This window comes from Saimiri boliviensis, chromosome 16 (assembly GCF_048565385.1).
Source record: "Saimiri boliviensis isolate mSaiBol1 chromosome 16, mSaiBol1.pri, whole genome shotgun sequence".
Classification (NCBI taxonomy): Eukaryota; Metazoa; Chordata; class Mammalia; order Primates; family Cebidae; genus Saimiri; species Saimiri boliviensis.
The window spans coordinates 83,990,775-84,006,779 of record NC_133464.1 but is presented as its reverse complement, the minus strand read 5'-3'; the positions used below and the strand labels follow the sequence as shown (position 1 = coordinate 84,006,779).

Below are 16,005 nucleotides of genomic sequence, written 5' to 3'. Positions count from 1 at the left end.
TATCTTTGTCCCAGAAGGATACCCACCAGATGTCAGTCTGAGCTCTGCTTTATGAGGTAACTCTGGATATATGGGGGTCAGGGAGTGGCTTGAGGAGGCAGTCTGTCCTTTATAGGCACTCAAGTGCTGAGCTGTGAGCTCTGTTGTTCCATTCAGAGCTGCTGGGCAGGTATGTTTAAGTCTGCTGCAGCAGAACTCACATGCGCCTTTATTTTTCTTTCCCAGGTGCTCTGTTCTGGGAGTTAGGACTTTACTTACAAGTTTCTGTCATGCTGCTGCCATTTTTCAGGGCTGCCCTGCCCAGCGAGGAGGCAGCCTAGTCAGTCTGCCTGCAGAGGCTTTGCTGAACTGCTGTGGGCTCCACCCAGCTGCCATGTATATTTTCCTGCAGTATTGTTTATAGGGGTATAGTTAGAACTGTCTTTGGCAATGGCGGCCCACCTCTGTAATGGCAGACTCTGTCTATAATGGTGGACTGCCTTTACAATGGTGGGCTGCCTCACCAATGGCGGACTACCTCAGTAGTGGTGAACTACCTTGGTAATTGCATATGCCCCTCCCCCACAGAGCTGGACCATCCCAGGTTCAGCTGTGCTTGCTGTGAAACTCAATCCAGAGTGTTTCAGATTGCTGTTTTTTGTGGAGGTGAGCCTGGCCAAGCTTGGTCACCTGGCTCCCTGCCTCGGACCACCCCCCCACTTTATTTTTTCAGTTGAACCAGGTGACTGTCTCCCAGGCGTTCCAGTTGCCGGTTGAAAAGGCACTTGGATTTGTGTGAGATTTTGTGCAGAGACATGCTGAGCTGGCTGAAACAGCCGCATTGGCGGCCGTGGTGCTTTTTTGCCCAGGAATCTCCTGGCCTGGCTTCCTATTTCAGTCCCCCCTTTTTTTTTTTTTTTTTCAGTTGAATGGGTGACTCTTAATCTGTCAGATGTTCCAGTCATCTGTTGAAAAGGCACCAGGATCTGTGTGATTTCCTATGTGGCGACCCACTGTGCTGGATGAAACAGCCACGTGGAGACTTGTGCAGCTTTTTTGCCTGGACATCTCCTGGCCTGGCTCCCTGTTTCAGTCCCCTTTTTATCAGTTGAATGGGTGACTGTGTCTTCTAGGAGCGCCAATCGCCAGCTAAAGTGGTGCCCGGACCTGTGTATTTTGTGGGGAGACCCGCCCTGCTGGCCAAAACAGCCACGCTGGCAACCCATGAGGCTCCTCCGCCTAGTAATATTCTGGTCTGCAGGTGTAAAAATCTGTCTGGAAATCCGGTGTCCACTCATCCACCGCACTTTTGCTGGCAGTTGCAATCCTGAGCTGCTCCTAATCATCCATCTTGGATCCTCTTCCCAGCCTCTAATTCTTTTAATTGTGATTTTAGGGTGTTGATTTTAGATCTTTCCTGTTTTCTCCTGTGGGCATTTAATGCTGTATATTTCTCTGTAAACATTGCTTTAGCTGTGTCCCAGAGAATCTGGTACATTTGTCTCTTTATTCTCATTAGTTTCAAGTAACTTCTTTGTTTCTGCCTTAATTTTGTTATTTACCCAGTAGTCATTCAGGACCAGGTTGTTCAGTTTCCATGTAGTTATGTGGTCTTGAGTGAGTTTCTTCATCCTGAGTTCTAATTTGATTGCAGTGTGGTCTGAGAGACTATTTGTTAGAATTTATTCTTTTGTATTTGCTGAAGTGTTTTGCTTCTGATTATGTGGTTGATTTTAGAGTAAGTGTTGTGGTGAGAAGAATGTGTATTCTGTGGATTTGGGATGGATAGTTTTGTATATGTATATTAACACATGGTCCAGAGCTGAATTCAAGTGTTGGATATCCTTGTTAATTTTCTGTGTCATTGATCTAATATTGACAGTGGGGTGTTAAAGTTTCCCACTATTACTGTGTGGGGGGTCTAAGTCTCTTTGTAGGTCTCTAAAAACTTGTTTTATGCATCTGGGTGCTGTGTATTGACTGCATATATGTTTAGGATAGTTAGCTGTTCTTGTTGCATTGATCCCTTTACCTCTGTGTAAGACTCTTTGTCTTTCTTTGCAAAAAGCAAGTGGTGGGCCAAATTTTGACTGCAGGCTGTGGTGTGCTGACCCTTCAACTATGACTTTGTCTTGAAACAACAAAATTGAATTGAAATTAGAATGCTGAAGTGGCATCATTTGTCTGGGGTAACACCCAAGGTTCATTGCCTCGCACCAGGGAAATCATGGATATGGACGCACAGTGAGTTTGAGTGGAATATTAATAGGCAAAAGAAAGAAAAAGAGAATAGGTCTCTCTACCGCAGAAAGAGACTGCAGAAAGAGGCACCTGAGTGGGTCTTCCAGTTTCATGGTGAAATGCACAGGGTTTTATAGACTATATTGAGGAGGCAATGTCTGATTTACATCGAGCCCAAGAGATTGGTTGGATCAGGTGTGACGTTTGCATAGCATGCAAAAAAGCTGGCCATCCCACCCCAATCTTTTGTTAAGCACATGGTTCTCTACCTGACTGGTGCCATATCATCTGTTCCTTACTGTACAATTGGTTGACAAAGTAAAGGGAAGATGGAGCGACCATGTTGAACATGCCTGGCCCCCAGGTAGCCTTTTCCTATAGGCATAACTGCTGGCATTCACCTGTGCAAGCCTTATGTCTGCAGCTTGATTTCCACATGTGAATCAAAAGCAAGACTCTTACTCCTTAATATAAATAGCAATATGTGTGACTACTGTCATTTGTTAACTTGGATGGTGAATTCATTAACCATTAAAAGAAATATAATATTTGAACAGTTTTGAAAGGGAGCAAAGATAAATCTCCAAATCACCCAGTAGACCAGGAACCCAAAGATGGTTTACAGTGTGTTCGCTTCCACTCAGAATGCTAACTGCTGTCTTCAGAGAATGAAGAATGGGTCTCATGTCCCATGGGGCAGGGAAAGTGCTGGATGTGGCTCTGGTTCCACAAACATTGGCCCTGACTGCAACTTGTGCTCATACTCTCTCGCTCGTTTCTCAAAGCCTCTTCATACAGTGATGGGTAGCAAATGGGATCTCTTGTATAGACTGTGACCAAATGTAGGACTTTCACATAGCTGGTGTCAGCATGGGCCTTTGAACCCCACAGGAACTCATAGCATGGGCTCACTGCCTGCCAGTATTCCAGGTAGTTTTCCTGCACCAAATCTTGGGTGAACAGCTTCCTAGGCTCCCCAGAGATACTGGGCTCCCTTGCAGCATACACCTCAAGCACACACAGAGCTTCACAGATGACCCTTTCAGGGATGCCGTTGTCCTTGGTTAAAATCACACCCAGGATAGTGATCAGAAGGGCAGCCTTTGGCATGCTGTGACCATCACCCAGTGTGCTATCACTTGAGAGGCCAATAGGAGTGACAAGGATGTAGGATTAGCCGGTGGGGTCTACCTCCTTCATGTCGATGCCAAAGATTAGCTACATGTACTCAGAGGCTTTGCTGAGTATCACAGGAAAGTATTTCTGGTAATGTTTGATGACTTTCTCCAGCATTTCTGCCTTTGTGATAAGCTCCTTGACTTGCTGTTGGTGGAGCAGGAAATGAACGAAGTCAGCTACCTTCCTTTTCAATGCTTCTTGGAACAAGGACTCTAGGTAAGCTGGGTCAGCTGAGGTGCTGACCCTTCCTCTCTTGGCTGCTGGAGCCCTCACTGAATTGGCTCCATAGAGGGTAGTAGGTGGAAGTAGAGGAGGAAGAGCCTCTCTGAGAACTCTGGGAAGGACTTGCTGACCCAGCAGCAGACCTGTCCAGTGAGGAGGAGGAGACAACCTCCTGCCCCTCTCCTGTGAGATCCTGTATACCCAGCAGGCCCAGGGCCTCTCCTTGGGCTTCAAGGCCTCCATCAGGCTTACAGTGTGGATTCTTCTGCTTAAGAGGCATGACGACTCTGGCTAGGGTAGCAGGTGGGAGCGTGGACAGGAGGTGGGCAATGGAGACCTATAGGCAGGTCTTCAGTGCTGCTCTGGGGCCTCTTGGGGTGCTCCTGTCTTCCTGGTTAGCCTGTTCCCTGAAAACCTTCACTGCTGACACTGCATGGGCCGCCTCTGCTCTGTGACTTGAGGACACTGCCTTGGACCAAGGCCTCCTTAGTTCCTGGAGCTCGTTGCTTCCTCAGGGAGCCTGGGCCCGCTGCCCTCTGCTGATCTCAGAGTTGCCAAAATAATGGCATTCCAGAGATGTGTAGAAAGTTTACTTATAAAAGTTGAAAGGCCTGGAACCAGATGCTGACTGAAGGTACTAGGGAAGTTTAATTACTTCGAATTTTCCCCAGATAAGAAGTTTTGCCTCCAGATGGCCCGTTCGGTAGTCACCAGGTGGTCTTTGCTCCCTTCAAAATTCCTCAGGAGTTTTTGTCTCTGGGGCCTGTTCAGTGGTCACCAGGTCATTTTGCTGTTCTCCACATGCTGCATGGCATTTGTGAGAAACGTAGAGCTAGCATCATACTTAGAGAAAAAAATGTTTTACTTTTCTCACAGAAATTCTTCACTAAGAAGAGAAATTAAACGAGATCAATGGCCTTTCTTTCCTTCTTGGCAGGCTGAGGCATAGACAAAGACAATTTCCTCTTGGTAGACATCTTGGGAGGGGTTTGAAGAAAAATACCCAAGACACAAAACACAAATTGCTGTACCGAGTCTGGGATAACAGTTGAAATGGTGCACGCAGAGATGGTAGTGCTGCCAGAAGCCGGTCCACACTGTCGTATGCCCAGCTGGGCAACGTTTGTGCTGCCAGACGCGGAGCAGTCGTGGCTAGCGATTGTGGTCATAAAGTCGAATGGTCATAAGTTGCATAGGTCGCAAGTTGATCAATACCTGTAATGGGAGCTCTCCTTCTCCTCCCGGATTTCCCTTCTGGGGTCCCCTTCCATTTCATGGAAGGCTCTCTTCCCCTCCTAAACTGCATTTCTCTGTTCGCTTCCACCCAGTGTGGAAGCTGTTTTTCCTCTCCTGGATCTCTTTCTGGATTCTCTCAGTTTGAAGGGAGTTTTCCTTCTCTGGTTTTCTCTGGTTTTCTTCCTCTGGCAACCCTTTTCACTCAGTGTGAGAGTGGCTTTTTTTTCTCTCATGTGAGAGCTGTTTCTTTCTCCTCCTGTTTCTCCTTCTATTTAAATAAATCACTTTCTACAAACACTTTTTAGTCCAGCATTTACTGCACACTGCACCGTGGTCTCCTTTCCCATTCTTGGGGAGTGACAGATGAAGAACCTGGAGAAACATCCTCTCAAGGGAACCAAGGGCTCCCTGAACCCCAACACAACATTTTGGTGAACTAGCCAGGAGGAGGCAGTTGGGAGCCAGGGACAGCCAGGAGCCAGTGTAAGGAAGCACACCAGAGGGGTGAAATACGTCAAACACCTCTCTCTCTCTTTCTCTTTCTCTTGCTAAAAAAAAAAAAAAAAAAAAAAAAAAATCTGCCCTGTCTCTTTAAGAACCCCAGAGCTGAGCTGAGCTGCAGCAGTGTGGGCCAGCCAGAATTGCAGTTTTTCCTGCAACTGTGCTCTCTCTCCTTTCTGCTCCTTCTCTATCCTCCAGGTATTGTCTCTGGAACCAAAACGTGCGGGAGCCTGTGGGGTAGAAAGTGCAAACACTCACCCTGGCCCTCTTGCTCCTTACTGACCGGGAACAGCTCAGCTTCGGAGGCAGAACTGGGCACTTGCAGTGGTTGACTGGGGAGGGGAAAGATATGGCCTGAGCCTGCAGGGGATTGGGGAACACAGCAGCCTGGCACATGGTCCTGGCAGGCCTTTCCAGCATCCCTAGTCCCAGGCAGCCATGTAAAAAAGTTACCCAGGGCGTTCACCAGCTGGCCATGGTCCCTGTGTGGGTAGCAGCCCGGGAGGTGGCCCAGGTGCACACGTGGTTCTGAGGGGACAGCATGAGGCTCGAAAGCCAACCGGGGGCAAGGGAACTCACAGCAGCCCAGCAGCAGCTGCTAACGCAGCGTTTAAACTCAAAGTGGCTTTCTTCGACTTGGTGTGGCTGAGGGAAAGTAAGAGGCTGCTGGCTGTCAGCCGTACCGGCTTTCGGCAGGCCACACCACCTCAGGGTGCCGCATTCTCATTCAAACTACAGCTTAAGAAAGCTTTCTACCTTACCTTAATGCAAGTGACCTATATGCACAGTTAGTAAAGGTGTAGGGCGGGGGTCCCCAAACTTTTTACACAGGGGGCCAGTTCACTGTCCCTCAGACCACTGGAAGGCCGGACTATGCAAGGTGTGACACCCTTCACAGCCAGCGCTGCTGCCTCCACTATCCCAGACAGCGGTATACAGTGTCACAGACCCAGCACCGCCTCCAGTGCTGTATACAGGGATGGCGGTGATCAGCCTGTGACACTGTGTATACAGCGTCCTGGACATCTGCAGCAGTGGTGGGCCTCATCTGTGGGAAGCCCACTGCTGCATGTTTCCCCTGTTGTAAGACACCTCCTAAAAATAAGACAGCCCCCGTCTTTTGGGGGTAAAATTAATATAAGACAGGGTCTTACAATAGGGGAAACACGGTGTGTAGTAATGTGGGGGGGAGACTTTTAGGCAAAGGGAGGTTATAGGGGCCATTATGTTGTACATTTGGGGGAGTATGGGGGCCATTGTACTGTGTAGTAATGGTTATAGTGCTCTGTCTTTCTTCCTACTTCTGCTGTTATTTCACACTGCTTCCGGTGATGTGGGGCGCCGCAGCCACAGACCAGATGTGCGTCATATGATGCGCTTCCAGAGCCGTGAGGCACGCATCCCGCGTCACCGGAAGTAGTACTGTACGTGAGCGACGCTGCGCTTTGCTGCGCTGCTACATACAGTACTCCAGGAGCACAGGATGCGGATGCATCACTGACCACCATTGAAAGAGGTGCCCCTTCCTGAAGTGCAGCGGGGGCCGGATAAATGGCCTTAGGGGCCCGCAGGATGCAGTTTGGGGACCCCGTCGTAGACCCTCCATTCCGCAGCCTGAAGTTCCACGAGATAATGCTTCGTACACCTGTGAGCCATTAGAGGATCTACATCTGCTTTTCCAACAAGACACTCAGGGAAATAAACACTTGGAAGTCTACTTTATATCCTGGTATTAATAGGACTGTAACCCTCAACTTTGCTATCCCTCAACTTTCAGTTATTCCTTTCATGGTGGGGGGAAGTGGTCGAATAATAGAAATACTTGGTGCTGGTATTATGAAAGTTACTACCTCTATTCAGTTACTATAAGCTATCTCAGGAGTCATAAAAAGGTTCTCTCTGCAAAATAGTTAATGCTTTAGCTGCCATAGCTCTTCAAAGTAAAGGGACCCTAAATCTGCTAACAATAGACAGGAGGAGAACATGTTTTTTTCCTAGGAAAAATGCTATTTTGTAAACGAATAAAGTACTGAACATAGAACTTGGGAATCAATCAAACACAGGGCTAAAAGCATTCAAGGAACAGTATTGTGAAGCATGTTTAACAACTGACTGTCCTGACGCTCTTCTCCCTTAGGCTCGTTTGTAACCATTCTGTATTTGTTGGCCTCTCGGCTTTTCATCTTTAATCACCTTGTCACATTTGTTTTTTATAGAACCGTAAAGTCACAAATAATCTTGCTGTTGGAACCCTGGATGTACTTGGCTCATGAGCTCTGTCATGGACCTCTAGATGAAACTGCACACCTGAAAATCTCCCCTCTGGAGGAAACCTCAACTGCAGGGCCCCTTCCACGCCCCATTTCAGCAGGAAGTAGTTAAAGAATGATCGACGCCCATGTTCCAACAGAAGTTGGGCTTTCCTGTTCAGAGGGGAATGAAGGAATGTGTTCTCTTACTGGGTCCTTGAGGGGGGGTGTAGCTTTAAGGGCAAGAACTTCCCAGTACTATGCCCCCCATCTCTCTGCATCCAGGAGATTTAACAGTTTATGTTTAAATTTCACGGGCACGGGAAGAATCTAAGAGTTTTGTCACCCCAATGGAAATTTGAAGGAATTCCTTTCATTGACCACAGGAGCTTGGGAAGATGGGGATTTTTCCCAGGATAAATTCCCCTGCTCCTTTACCCACACCGGATTTCCAGCTCTCTGGAATCCCCTCCCACATGGTGGGAGCCCTCTTTCCACTTCTGGATATCCTCTCTGGGGTCCCTTCCACACACAGTCATGGAAGCCTGTCTTCCCCTCCTGAACTCCATCTCTCTCTATCCCCTTCCACCCAGTGTGGAAGCTATCTTTTCTCTCCTGGATTCTCTCAATCAGTGTGAAGAGAGTGTTCTTTCTCTGGTTTTCTTCCTCTGGCAACCTTTTTCACTCAGTGTGAGAGCTAGATGTTTCTCTCTCCTCTTTGTCTATTTAAATAAATCACTTTGTACAAACACTTTTGAGTCCAGCATTTACTGCACAATGCGCCATGGTCTCCTCTCCTATTCTTGGGGAGTGATGGACCAAGAACCTGGAGAAACATCCTCTCAGGGGAACCAAGGGCTCCCTGAACCCCAACACAGTAGTTTTATCAAAGGTCAGATGGTTGTATCTGTGCCAGGCTACATCTGCATTTTCTGTTTTGTCTAGGTGAAAGCTAGGTCATTTTTTCTGTTATGATCTACACTGATACTTCAGGGTCAAGAACTGATACATAAATTTTAGAAAACCCACTTACATTTGCCATCACCATCATCCTATCTTGTGATGCTGTAAGCTTTATTGAGTTAGGTTTTTGCCTTTTTCCCCTCAAGTCCCTCCCCTGGATTTATTTTGTGAAATTAGACTCTGAGTCACATTTTGTTGTATAAACTATCATCGAGCAAGAAAAAGTTTTTCATCCTTAGTATACCTGGGGTAAAGAACAACAAACGTGTCTCCTCTTTCAATCAGTTACACAATTACACTCCCTTTCCGGCCTCTTTGCTCCTACATACAGCCATTCAAGTGAACCCTGGCCAAGTACATGCAGAGAGAAGTTATGTTTGCTCCTTAACAGCCCGACTCGTGATTGTGTGTCCTGATTTAGAATATAGAAAGAATTGAGACTTGCTAACTGAGAGGAAAAGCACTCAACGCTTCCTCTGACATGCTCCAAGCCACGCTAGTCTTGGACTGCTTTGGACAGGTATTCATTCATTGGACAACAATTTCCCAACATAGGGACGATCCAGAGCCTTCTCCATGTTCATGTACTGCTTCAGTTGCTGATGGTTTTATCAAAGCTAGATCAAAACTTGGTTAGATCTGGAAGCCATTGAGTAAAATAAGCCAGACACAGAACGACAAATAACTACAGTTTCTCACATGTGGGAGCTAAAAAAAACTTGATCTCATGGACTCGGAATACAATGGCAGATAACAGGCTGGGAAGACGGATTGTGTAAGGGAGAATGAAGAGAAGTTGGCTATTGGGTACAAACTACAGTTAGAATAAATAAGCTGTGATGTTTGACAGCAGACTATGGTGACTAAGCAACAATATTACGTGTAAATAGAGTAAATGTAACAAGCCATTGTATATATCCTACAAATAGGTAAAATGTTGTGTCAATAAAGGATTGTTGTAAGATAAGGTTATTCCCAGCCCTCCAGAGAGGGGGTCCTTGCTTGGATCTGCACAGCACGTCCTGCCCACCTGCACCCACTGCTTCACCATGCTGGTCCTGTCTGGGCCTTTATGCTCTGGTCACCAAGGCAGATGGTCCTGACTCAGGTGGCCACACTCTGGATCTGGGTGTTGGTGGCCCAGAGGGCAGGTGCTAGGAGTTTCTTGCCCTTCTGCCACTGGGACCAGATGGAGCCAGGAAGTGACGACATCACCTTCTTGACCAGATCCCGGGACACAGGAGTGTCACCTGGCCCTTCCTCATCACAACTCATAGTCCAAAGTACCCCAGAGCCTGGGCCATGGCTGGGCTGGAAGTCAGGATGCAGATAAAGGCTTGTGGCATCTCTGGGTTCTCTACCCACTGAGGTTGCCCCATAGAGATGACCGGGGATGCAAAGCTGGTGGGAAGAGATTGGCATTTTCCCAGCCCATCTTCACTCATGCCAGGCACCCCGACTCCCCTTCCTGGTCCATCACGCTCGTCACACTCCCCAGGGCAACTTAGGGCTTTGTTCAGGGTCTACCATAGTCAGGTGCCTCATAAGTGCTGAGACTTGCCAGGCCACATGGGCAGATGGGTAGATGCCCTTTAGTGAACGCAGCCAGCAGGCCAGGTCGCAACCCAAATGTGTGCCTGCTCCAGCTTGTGTTTCACTGTTAACAGCACTGTATGCCAGGGACACTGGCTCCCATTCCTGTCAGGAAGGACACAGACAGCAAATGCCTGGGGTTAAGGCATTTGCCAGGTGACACGTGGTGAGTGCCAGAGGCAGGATTTGAACTCGGATCATGGCTCTGCATGGGGCAATGGAAGGTGTGGGGATGCCCATGCAGGAAGGAAGAGCAGCCAGGGCACACTGACCCCAGCTGTTGCTTGCAACCCTGGAGGAAACTGCTCTGCCCCGAGCCGGGGAGACAGCCAAGGAGGCCAGGCTTCCCCTTGCTTGCTAGCTTAGGGGATCACGGAAGGACAAGGAGATTTAGAGTGTGTCTCCTTTCTTTTTGTTTCATTCAAAAGTTCATTTTGTATAAAGCAAAAGGAGTTTCAGCTTAACCCTGCAGATCAGGCAAGGTCACAAAAATAGTACATGTCAGTTACAAAAATACTTTTTTTCTGTACTTGTAATTGGCTTCCCCTCTGCTTTTGTTGGCAAGAGCAGGTCAGTGTCCAGGCTCAGAATTCATTTTTCATCCCACATCAAAGCACCTGCAGTTTGGGTGAAGCAGCCTGGGGCCTGGCTGTGTGGGCCTGTGCAGCAGGAGGGTCAAGGTGTCACTGCCCGGGTCCAGCTCAGAGGCTACCAGGGATGATCCTGTCTGGCTCCCTGGGGCTCACAGCCTCCTTTTCCCAGGATCTGCACATGGGGTACCTTCCTGCATCTTGCCATCAGTTGTAGTGAGGAGGAAAAATAAAATTCAGAATAAACATTCATTTAAAAACAAAGTTACAAAGAGCAGAGAAGCAAGTAAACCACCCCTCCCAGCTCTACATTGCCTGTAAAGCAGATTCAGCATAGCCGCCACCTCCTGAGATAAGGCACCCAAGCGTATCTGTACCAGCAGCTCACAAGCATATTTGTGTAAGACCTCTTTGCTTCTCCAGCTGCCAGTCATGGAAGCAAGATACCATGTAGAAACTATGAATTCTCAAGGTTGTATACTTATCACAAGTCAGTAACTGTCTTTATTTAAAACATTTTTTCCCCTGCCTTGTCTATGCAGCAAACTTACGTAAGCAAGGAATTTCCTTTGTGCCAGGCTGGCAGCCATTGCAGATAGTGAGGCCACTGTCAGCTGGAGCTCCAATAAAGAAATCTTCTTGTGTCCGTTAGTCTCTCTGTTTGGCTTAAATTTCCACAACGTTTTTGTTGCCAAAACCCGGGACCCAGCCAGAAGAAGAGAGACAACAGGCATACTGTCTCTTTTGCCTGTGGGGCTTGGGCCCTGGGGAGACCCTAGTCCTGAGACGTGCCAATGGGACAGTTTTCCAGAGTAGGAGCTTGGCTGTCCCACTTTCTGGAGCCCTTCCCTCGACAGCGCAATAGAACCTGGAAGAGACAAGACAATTTTAGAGGCTATGCTTCAGGAACCACAGTAAGACATCAAGAGCCCAAGACAGACTAGGAAAGAAAAAGGAAAGGTCTGTCATAGAGGGCAGGTGAGAGCTTGATCACCTCTCTCTAGGATTAAGGGGTACACACTCCAGGGGGTGGCTGGAGATTGTGGCACTAATAAGTGCAGTGAGATAGAGCTCGCTAATAACAGTGGGGAAATGGAGCTTGCTGTGTCTTTTAAGGAGTCTTGGAAGCAAAGGTGTGTGAACCACCCTACTGGGAGGGGCCTGCCACATCCATTGAGAAGTCTTGGGATGGGGGATATGTGTGAAAGTTGAGTGAAAGAGATGGTTCTGGGAAGAACAATGTGGAGTGCGATGAGGGGAGACAGATCCTTTAGTGGGGGTTGTGGAATCCAAGGTGAGTGCATGGCTAGCCTGTCCTGGGGGGTGCATACAGTTCAAAAGAGGGTCCCCACGGAAGGCAGGAGTACTGTGGGGGATTAAGGGTTCCTCCTAAACATCACCCAAACCTCTTGTAAAAGGATCCAGGCAGGCCAGCGTGGGACAAGAGTCTGTGTGATTGTACCTTGTGAGGGTGGATTGTACCTGGAGGGTGGAGGAGGGATGCAATAAATCAAAATGGGAAACAAATCAAACTTGCACCTACTTTGGAGTGCATGCTAAACTATTTCAAAGAAGGTTTTTCTGGGGAATATGGTGTAAAGTCCCCTCAAATGTTCAAAACTCTCTGAATTAAAATGGCCGCCTTTGGGTGTCGCATGGCTGGCCAAAGGAACTATAGATAAAAAAAAAAAAATTGGCTGTGTATTTAAGATGATGACCAAGGTTGAAGGACAGCCAGGGCATCCATACCAATTCCCCTGTGTTAACTCATGGCTAAATGTAATTCAAACCCAACCTGCATGGCTGAAGCCCTATCTGATAGATTATTGCAAAACACTCATAGTTCAAGCTGAGCCCAGCATAAAAGATCAGTTTTGTTGGGAGCTTCAAAAAAAAAAAAAGATGAAAGAGCAGGGATAGAAAGAGTTCAATGCTAAGTCTAAAGCCAAGGAGAGGCTCTCTGCAGTTGTGTGTGGGAGTTGCCAAACTCAGCAACTAAGATAGGAAAAATTGTGTAAAAACAAGCTGCTGAGCTAGTGTAACAGCAAGTGAAATGGCAAACTTCAGGAGAAAAAAGTAAAAAGAGCACAAATAAAACTTAAGAAAACCCTTGGCCAATCAAAAAGGTGTGTCCTTAAAAGGCAAGAGGTGCAACATGAGTTCTTACCTCTTCCCAGCTGCCCTGTTCCTTTGTTGAGGGGAATCTGCTCCAGACACTATAAATACCAATTTCTTTTAAGCTTGAAGATAAAATGTTAAGCAACCAAAGCCTAGAGTATTAGCCTTCACATTACCACAAGCCAAGGAGTGGCAGTTATTTGCTGGGAATATTAAAAAAGCTATAAAATTGGAAGCAAAAAAAAAGTTATGCTGTCAAAAATAATTAGTAAATTCCCAAAAGTATGGGCTAGAAACAGTCCACCTGGGATAGCCATAAATCATGCTCCAGTGGTAGTAAAACTAAAAGTAGGAGCCACCCTAGTCCAGCTACTCCAGTATCCCATACTGTTAGCAAAGGGGAGGATGTTACCAGAGGGACGACGATCCTATTTCCTCCCTGATCAGGTGTGTTCTGAGGTCCTTGGGTCTCACACTCACCCAAGAAGAGGGGAGTGGACCCGGCCAGCAATGGCGAGCTCCTTGGAGAAAATATAGGACCCAAAAAGTTTTATAGAAAAGTGACTTTTTTTGGTGGGGGAGAGAGAGAGGAGTGAGATGGAGAGAGAAGTAAAAAACAGCTCTCACACTGAGAGGGGATCCCGAAAGATGGAGTCCGTGTAGGCGAAGGAGCAGGGGAATTTAACCTGGGAGTTACTCCTGCTCCGTTCAAGTTTTTTGTCCTATGAGAGGAGTTCCTTCAGGCTTCCGCTGGAATGATTGATCTGTTTCCCGGCAGTCTGTCTTCCCACTTTGGAAAGTCAAATGAAGACCTCTAAGCACGCTGATGGAGAAGTGGGGGGCAGGTATGGCACTGGGAAGTTCTTACCCTGGAAACTGCGCCCCTTTGTGGACCCGAGGAGAGAATACGTTCCCTCAATACCACCGGAGGCTGTTTCAGGCATAGAAAAGCATCTAAAGCAGCAAAAAAGCATGGCATGCTGGTGCCATGCCAGTCACCCTGGAACACCCCAGTCTTACTGATTAGAAAACCACTGTCTAGTAATAAATTATACCGTACCTGTAATAGCCAGTGCAGAACCTACAAGCTGTAAACCAAGTAACAGTAACTATCCACCCAGTAGATCTGTAACCAGGGTATGGGATGTGCTCACTCTTCCTCAATTGGATGTGTTTTTCCAGGTCCTTGGGCTCTCACTCACCCAAGAATGGGTAGGAGACCCTGGCAGCAGTGATACTGTTCAAGTAAATATCGGACCCATAAAGGTTTGCAGAAAAGCGATTTATTAGGCACAGAGAGAGAGAGGGAAAGAAAGGTTGAGGGGAGGGAGAGAAAGAGAGAAAGAAAGAAAAGGGTCGCTCCCACACTGTGGTGGGAAGGGACCCAGGGATGGAGTCTGCACAGGTAAGGGTCAGGGGGACTTTTAATCTGGGAGTTACTCCTGCCCCATTCAAGTTCTTGTCCCATGAGAGGAGTTCCTCAAACTTCCAGTGGAGTGATTGATCTTTGACTCTGATGTCGGATTGCCTGTCTGGCCCACAACAGAGCTGCTCCTCTTTCCAGGGCTTTTTGCAGGCTTTTCTAAACAAAGGAAGCTCACCTGGGCAGTCCACCTTTCCTGCATGCACGAAAGTCAGACAAAGAACTCTAGTCTCCTGGATAGGGAGGTGGTTGGAGGTATTTCGCTAAGAAGTTCTTGCCTTTGAAACCACGCCCCTTATGGACCTGGTTAATACAGGAAGTTAATACAGTCTCTCAGTCCCAAGCCCATACACCCTGCTCCCTGTAATTCTCCCTAATGCAGTATGGTTCACTTTAAAACATTCTCATGTTTTAAAGAATACTTAATTCTGCTTTTGCCTTGCACCAGGAAATCTCCAGTATACTTGGACCAAGCTTCCCCAAGAGTTCAAAAACTCCCCCACAATTTTCAGTGAGGCCCCAGCCTCAGACGTTAATGCTTATATCCCACCAAATAAAAACTGTGTCCTTTTGCAGTGTGTAAATAGCCTTCTCCTAGCAGCACCCTCTATCAAAGGTTGCCATAAAAAACCCAAGACTTATTCCATTTTCTGTGGAAGGCAGGGTATAAAGTATCTAAAAGAAAGCCTAGGCCGGGCGCGGTGGCTCAAGCCTGTAATCCCAGCACTTTGGGAGGCCGAGGCGGGTGGATCACGAGGTCAAGAGATCAAGACCATCCTGGTCAACATGGTGAAACCCCGTCTCTACTAAAAATACAAAAAAATTAGCTGGGCATGGTGGTGCGTGCCTGTAATCCCAGCTACTCGGGAGGCTGAGGCAGGAGAATTGCCTGAATCCAGGAGGTGGAGGTTGCGGTGAGCCGAGATCGCGCCATTGCACTCCAGCCTGGGTAACAAGAGAGAAACTCCGTCTCAAAAAAAAAAAAGAAAGCCTAGCGGTGGCTCACGCCTGTAATCCCAGTACTTTGGGAGGCCAAGGTGGGCAGTTCACGAGGTCAAGAGATCGATACCATCCTGGCCAACACGGTGAAACACCGTCTGTATTAAAAATACAAAAAAATTAGCCGAGTATGGTGGCATGCGCCTGTGGTCCCAGCTATTCAGGAGGCTGAGGCAGAAGAATCGCTTGAACCAAGAAGGCAGAGGTTGCAGGGAGCCGACATTGCGCCACTGCACTCCAGCCTGGTGAAAGAGCAAGACTCCGTCTCAAAAAAAAAAAAAAAAAAGGAAGCCCAGATTTGCTGCCAAGGAGTCACATACTTGGGGTTTGTCTAAAGCCACAAACAGCACATGTTAGGTAGTGTACGCAAGGAAGGTGTCTACAGAATTCTAACTCCAGCCTCCCAGCAACAAGTCAGAGTTCTCAGGGGCAGCAGGGTCCTGCCATATTTAAATTGCAAATTTCTCACTATGGCAAAACCATTGGATAAAGCCACGAAAGAGGGGACACAAGGGGTACCTCTTGTGGGAAACAAATCAGGCAAAGGCTTGCAAAGAAATTTAAAAGGCCAAGTTAACTGCTTTAACAAGAGCCTTGTTGCTGAGAAAAGGAGAAGTAGCTAATGTCTATACTGACTCTATGCTTTTGCTACACTGCACGTCCATGGAGCCATATACACAGAAACAGGGCTTCCTTACGGCAGAAGGGACAG

General features: G+C 47.5%; 1 pseudogene; it reads right to left on the bottom strand.

Annotated features, from left to right (window-relative positions):
- Positions 1-2,868: 2,868 nt before the first annotated feature.
- Positions 2,869-4,076, bottom strand: LOC101031099 (melanoma-associated antigen 9-like; annotated as a pseudogene).
- Positions 4,077-16,005: the final 11,929 nt, after the last annotated feature.